Genomic DNA, 6436 nt, shown 5'->3' on the forward strand with positions numbered 1-6436 from the left:
GTAGTCTGTGTTGTTCTCGGCAGAGCTCGTCACTACACTTCCACCCGATCTGCCATTTTTTTCTGGAAGCTTGAATGGCTATCTTCTTGTCTTTCATGATGTTAGGGAAGTTTTCTTCCAACAACTCTTGGACAATTTTCCTGTGATTTTTATTGTCTCTTCCTGTTCTGGAATTCTGATTATCCATAAGTTGTTCCTCTTCATGGTACTCCACATAACTTTTAGGTTTCCCTTGGATATTTTTGTTCTTTTTTTCTGATTGTTCTTCTAGCATACTAGTTTTGAAAGATCTATCTTTAAACTCACTAATCTGGGCTCCCATTGCTTCAAATCTACTCTTTATCCTTTCAATGTATTGTCCATTTCTGAAATCTTATAATTGATCTTCTGGATTTTTGTTTGAAGGTTTTATATTGTATTTTGTCTGTTTATTTTTGTAATGTTTTCCTGAATTCTTCTAAAATTTTTGCTGTGTTTTGTTTTCCTTGGTCTTTCTGTCATCTTTTGCAGGTATCATTTGTTTCAAAGAATTCGGCTTTTCACAAGCATTCTCTACCAGCAACAACTGTGCTGCTGAAACTGTTTCACTTAATAATTTCATCTCCCCATCAAATTTTATGGCTTCAGATTCTTCCTCAACAACAGAACCCATTTGTACTTCAGCATCACCTTCTTCCCCAAGTTTTACTTCTTCTTTAACTGTGGCACATCCACTTTCTGGTTGTTTAGACTCTTCTTGGTCCTCATTGCTGCATGCTTCATCTATAATATCCTTAACTTGGCCTCCGACAGCATCCATTATTGTGGAAGTAAGTTGTTCTACTTTCAATGGTCTTGGATTCTTCTTGAGGTTTGCCCACACATATAGAGTAACATTTTCATCATGAATAATTTTCTCCATATTTCCACTGTCCAGATCTGCCAAAGTACTAGCTTGTCTGAGAAGTATTTCCGTGCCTACATTAAACTTAAAATGAAGAAGCTCCTTTAGCTCTTGAAATCGTTTTTTCATGCTGTTTTGTATTTTTATCTTCCAAATCATACAGTGGGGTTTCCAACAAAATTAATTTCAATTTCTCAATTAAATTTAGTACTAGTTTACTCTTCTCAATTACTTCCTCAAAAGTCTCCTTTGTTTCCTCTTTCCACAAGCTAATGAAAGTATTCATTTTCTGGGGTACTGAAGGACCAGGACTTCCGTCACATTGAATGTAGTGTTTCCACAGAGAAAGTAATCTATTTTCTCTGCTTCAGGATAACACTCTTCTAATAAATAACGTTGGTTTGTCTTTCTAAATCTTTTGTTTCAAGTGCTTGCCATTTTTCTTTCTCAAGCCATTGCATTTCAAGTCTTTCCATTTCTTCCTTTTCATATTTCAAACGGGCTTCCTCTTCCTCTTTCAGCCGTCTCTCCTCTTCCTCTTGTAACATTTTCAGTCTCTCAGCTTTGGTGATTTTCTTTTTCTTACTGGCAGAATTGGAGGACTGTGGTGTAGTGAATCATCTAACATCTCTTCTAGCCATAGTCTACAACTCTTACCAAACAACGTTTCTGCCCTGCTAAGCCATGGTATTTTCAGTAACTTCATATGCATGCAAAAGCTGGACAGTGAATAAAGACGACCATAGAAGAATTGATGCTTTTGAGTTATGGTGTTGGAGGAGGATATTGAAAGTGCTATGGGTTACCAAAAGAACAAACAGATCCGTGTTGGAAGAAGTGCAGCCAGAGTGCTCCCTGGAGGCCAGGGTGGCCAAACTTTGTTTCTTATACTTTGGACATATTGTCAGGAGGGACCAGTCGCTGGAGAAGTATATCATGCTTGGTAAGGTGGAGGGTCAGAGAAAAAGAGGAAGACCCCCAGTGAAATGGATTAGCAAAGTGGCAGCATCAATGGAGTCAAGTGTAGCAATATTTGCGAGGTTGGACCAGGACCGGGCAGTGCTTTGTTCTGTGGTGCATAGGATTGCTATGAGTTGGTACCAACTCAGTGGCACCTAATAACAACAACAAGAGGGTTTCCAAGGCGCTGCTGGTGAGTTTGAATTGCCAACCTTGCAGTTCAAACCAACCTTGCAGTCTAGCACATTATCCCGCAACACCACACCAGGACTCATGTTCTTTGTGTGAGCTAAAATTGCCTGTTGTCTCTGGAGCATTGGGGTGTTTTCATATTTATATTTAATTAGATGAGCGTATAATGATGTGTTCTTAGGCTCTTATCAATTGTCTCCTGTGGGTGTAGCTAGGCAGTGGAAGCATGTGCACTGTTCTTGTACCTCAGCTTAGAGTGGGCTGGGCTGGTATCGGCTGCTGTCTATCATTGATCAGCTTGTGCAGGAGTTGGTATTGACTCTTGCCTAGTGACTGGAGGGTACGGTTGTGGTGGGGTTGTATAGGTATAGATGCTATCTCCTGTTGGGTGGGAAAGAGAAAACTCCCACATATACACAAAACGAAGAGAGGAAATGAGAAACAGAAGAGTAGAAGGAAAAACAAAAGCAGAGTAGAAAGGATAAAATTTAAGGAATGGAAGAGAAGTAGAAGGAGAAAGAATTAACAAACAAGAGCAATGAAATACAAAAACCAAACTCCAAAACAAAACAAAACCATAAAATAGTGCAGCTGTTGGACTTGGAGAGGAGAAAATTCTAGGAGGTTTGTGCAAACCAAGGAGCTCATGTGGTGGATGTGGGAGAGATGTGACACTGGAGTTCCTGGCCCTAGATGGAGTTCCTACCGGCCTCAGTGTTCAGTGCCTGTTAGGACCACAGGGCAGCTGGGGGCAGGGTGACTGGTTAGATGCTGGTCTGGTGGCTCTGTAAGTTCTGTAGGTCTGAGGCCAAGTCCACCTGAATCCAAGCACCAAAGCAGCACAGCTGGTCCCCACCTCACAACGGCATGGCTCCGAATTCCTGGAGAGCAGGGTCTGCATTGGTGATGAATGAGGGTGGGAGCTGACCATGCCTCTCTGGTCACCAGAAGAGCATGAGGAAAAAGCAGGAATCATACCTTTCCCATGTCCTGTGTGAACCTACTCTGCCAGGCTACCTCCTGTTGCCAAAAGCTGCTCACAAGATGACATGGCACATCTGGCCAGCTGTTCACACATCAGTCTCCCTCTCCCGTAGTCTCTGCTCAGCTCTTCTCCCAGCAAGCGCTCAATCCACTTCTCTAACCTTTCCTCTGAAGTTCAGGGATCCAGGATTTTCATCTGTGTCTGTTTCATTTGTTCTCTCGTATCTTTGCTGTAGCGGGTCCATGTAGTAGTACATTGGGTTAGTCCTCCATCTTGCCAGAAATCGCCATATCCATACATTTTCACTGGCTTATTTTTTCACTAGATAGCCATTTTCTTCTTCCCAGTCTCTCTTAATCTAGAAACTCCAGTGAAGCCTATTAACCATGGGTAACCTACTGATCTTCAAAAAATATCTATGGTATAGCTTCCAGCATCACAGCAACAGGCAAACCACCACAATACAACAAACTGACAGATGAAGGGTATTTAAAACCCATACATCAGTGAGAGTGGTTCCAGCTTGTAGGTGTGTATTGTATGTAGTGTGTGTGGTATATGCTGTGTGTGGTATATGATGTGAACATCTGGAAAATGGATGTATCCGAGTTAGTGCTGAGCCCCACACTAAGCATGGTGGAGAGCTTCTATGAGAATGCCTTTCATTTGCCTGGCACTTCAGATGGTAGAAAACATTTCCACAAACATCATCTTACTTATTCCTCCTAGTGTCTCAGTGAGGTACAGTTTATATGATTCCCAATTAACAAATGAAAGAAGTGAAGTGACTTGCTTGTTGTCATACAGCTGGTTGGCAGTAAGACTGTCACTTGAATTCAGGCCTCTCTGATATTGGTGTTTTTTTCCAGAGAACCAGCACTGCTCAGTTGCTAGGGGGAAAGTTGATGCTTCGGCCCAGCCAGCCACGTGACTGAAGGAAGGACCTGGCAATCTTCTTTCATAGAGATGATAACCAAGATAACCAGATGGAACGATTCTACTGGGGCATGGGGCTGCTGTAAATCGAAAACTGACTTGAAGGTACCTAATAACAAGATGGCATTATTCTTTCCCCTGGGAAACCTACTGACCCACATTGAGAAAAACTTAAGAGGCAGCGTCTTATCCACGGCTGGTGGTTCAAACTCACCAGCAGCTCCTGGGAAACCCATACAGGGTCTCTATGAGTCAGAACCGACTCAACGGCACTTAAAAACAACAATGTAGCCACTAGATAAGACAGGTGGTAATTGCTACTCACAAAAGTTCAAAGATTGGAACCATCAATGTCAACCTCCCTGACTTGGGAACAAATTTCCACATACCCTTAAGAAGGCCCCAAAAGTAGTTCAAGTAAAAGGGCTGCAGCCCTGAGTAGGGTTGGCATCCACATCTCAGAGACTGCCAGATGATTGATTGATCTCAGATTCTGAGGTTGGATAGACTTGGAGTCAGTTCCTGACTTTACCAGTTGCTGAACCTGAAGCCCTCTGTTATGTCTCTAGCACAATGCCTGGCACATAGTAAATGTTTGGGGGATTAAGAGCTGAATTATGTAACTTGCCAGTTGATTTTAGGCACGCTACTTGCCCAGTTTCATAAAGAAGGGAGTGTTTCAACTTTAAAAAAGACTACCTTGTCCCTCTTAGACAGAAGAGACACCATACTTCTCCCCACACTGAGCTATGGCTGCCTGGGTGGGCACAGTGCTGCCACATCTGCCCTTTCTTCTTAGTGTCCACTTCCTGCCACCAGGGATTCTTCAGCAGATCCTGATGAGTGGTCTCCTCCAGTGCAGTCAGTCCCCATCAGGGGGAGGTGTCTGGGCGAAGGAAAGTCAGACCCTGGAGGATTTCTTCTCTCCAGGCAAGGTCAGGCAAGGGGGTGCCTTGGCAACATTAAGTAAATTTCAGTCCTTCAGAGCTTGCCCAGCAAGGGATGTTGTTGTTAAGTGTTGTCGAGTTGATTCCGACTCATAACGGTTCTATGTAGGGTTTCCGAAGAGCAACTTGTGAGCTTAAAGAACCAATCTTGTGGTTCAAACTGACCTTGCAGTCCAGCACAGTCCACCACAGAGCCACAAGGAGCAAAACCATCCTTTTTGCTGAGGACCAGGTCATTGGCTGTTCAAATTTAGGATTATGAGCTGATAGGAGGAATGGAGAAAATAGGGGGTCCCAGCAAGTAGGATCCTCAGAGAGAGAGAGAGGTTGGGGAGGTACGGTGAGACTTTGAATCAGCTCACATTATATACTTATCACCTAAAATTCCCTACCCGTTTTGACAGGGCATGAGCACTGTGGCAGAGTGGTTCATTGGCCAAGGTTTGGAGTCCGACTAGCATGAGTTAAAATCCTGTTGTCATTACTTCCTGGTTGTGGGGCCTTGGGCAAGTCACTTAATTCCTCCAAACCTCACTACTCCTATTTATAACAATAGTGGAATTATAAACAGCAACTAGTACTTATTGAGTCATTACTATGTGCAGAGCAGTGCTCTAAAAACTTTACACAGCAATCTCATTGCACGTTCATAGAAACCTTTAAGGCAAGTCCTTCCCCCTCACCCACCCACTGTTTTACAAATGAATAAACAGGATCAGAGAAGCTAAGTAATGTATCCATAATCAATCATGTAGTAGGAGGCAGAGTCAAGTTTGAAATCCATATATGTCTGAGAGAAGCTTCAGAGCAAGAACTTAGTCTTGGCACTGCTACTTCTCAGCTTCTACAGCAGTGTCTGGTCCACAGTAGGCTCCTGAACTTGCAGCCTGATTGAGCAGCTCCAGTCTTTGCACTTGGCCTTTCTGCCAAATGAGCTCATGCGCAGAAAGCATGCAGCATAATGCCTGGCATATTACAACCTGTCAATAAACAGAAGCAATTACATTACCATATGGGCCCTGAGGAGGGATGGAAAATTCATTCTCAACCCCTTGAGGGTGACTCATTCCATCCTCAGCCCACTCCATTGCTTCCCTCCCTCTCAGTTTCCTTCTGCCTTTTTATTGTTTATGCTCCTCTCTGCTCCCAAGTGGACTGAGCTCCATTAAGAATAAGGTGGTGTCATCTTCATATCCCCGACCATAGTACCACACACAGTGCTGTGGGCCTTAAAGACACAAGAGAAATTGTGGGGCTTAGAATTTAACCGTACCCTCAAATTTTGTCTTTGCTTTTGGTTCTGAGCGATCATCCCTAAGGTTTTGTAATTTTTCTATTGGTTTAAGTGTCCTTGATAAAGATTTCAGACCTGACAGATTATACCAGAGAGGTGAGGCTGGAGTATATGCTGGTCAGCCTAGAAAAACTTACCTCGTGGTAATTACCTCATGCTTTTCAGACCAGAAAGCCTCATGAGGCTTCATGATCACCTTGTGATACTGACCTACCTCAAGGGTGAGGGGCTGGCATGTT

At 43.3% G+C, this 6436-nt stretch overlaps 1 pseudogene; it reads right to left on the reverse strand.

Moving 5' to 3' along the window:
- LOC102815591 overlaps positions 1–2966 on the reverse strand; it is a 39396-nt pseudogene extending 36430 nt beyond the window's left edge.
- Between the last annotated feature and the right edge of the window lie 3470 nt (positions 2967–6436).

The sequence above is a fragment of the Chrysochloris asiatica genome, unplaced genomic scaffold (genome assembly GCF_000296735.1).
Source record: "Chrysochloris asiatica unplaced genomic scaffold, ChrAsi1.0 scaffold00087, whole genome shotgun sequence".
Classification (NCBI taxonomy): Eukaryota; Metazoa; Chordata; class Mammalia; order Afrosoricida; family Chrysochloridae; genus Chrysochloris; species Chrysochloris asiatica.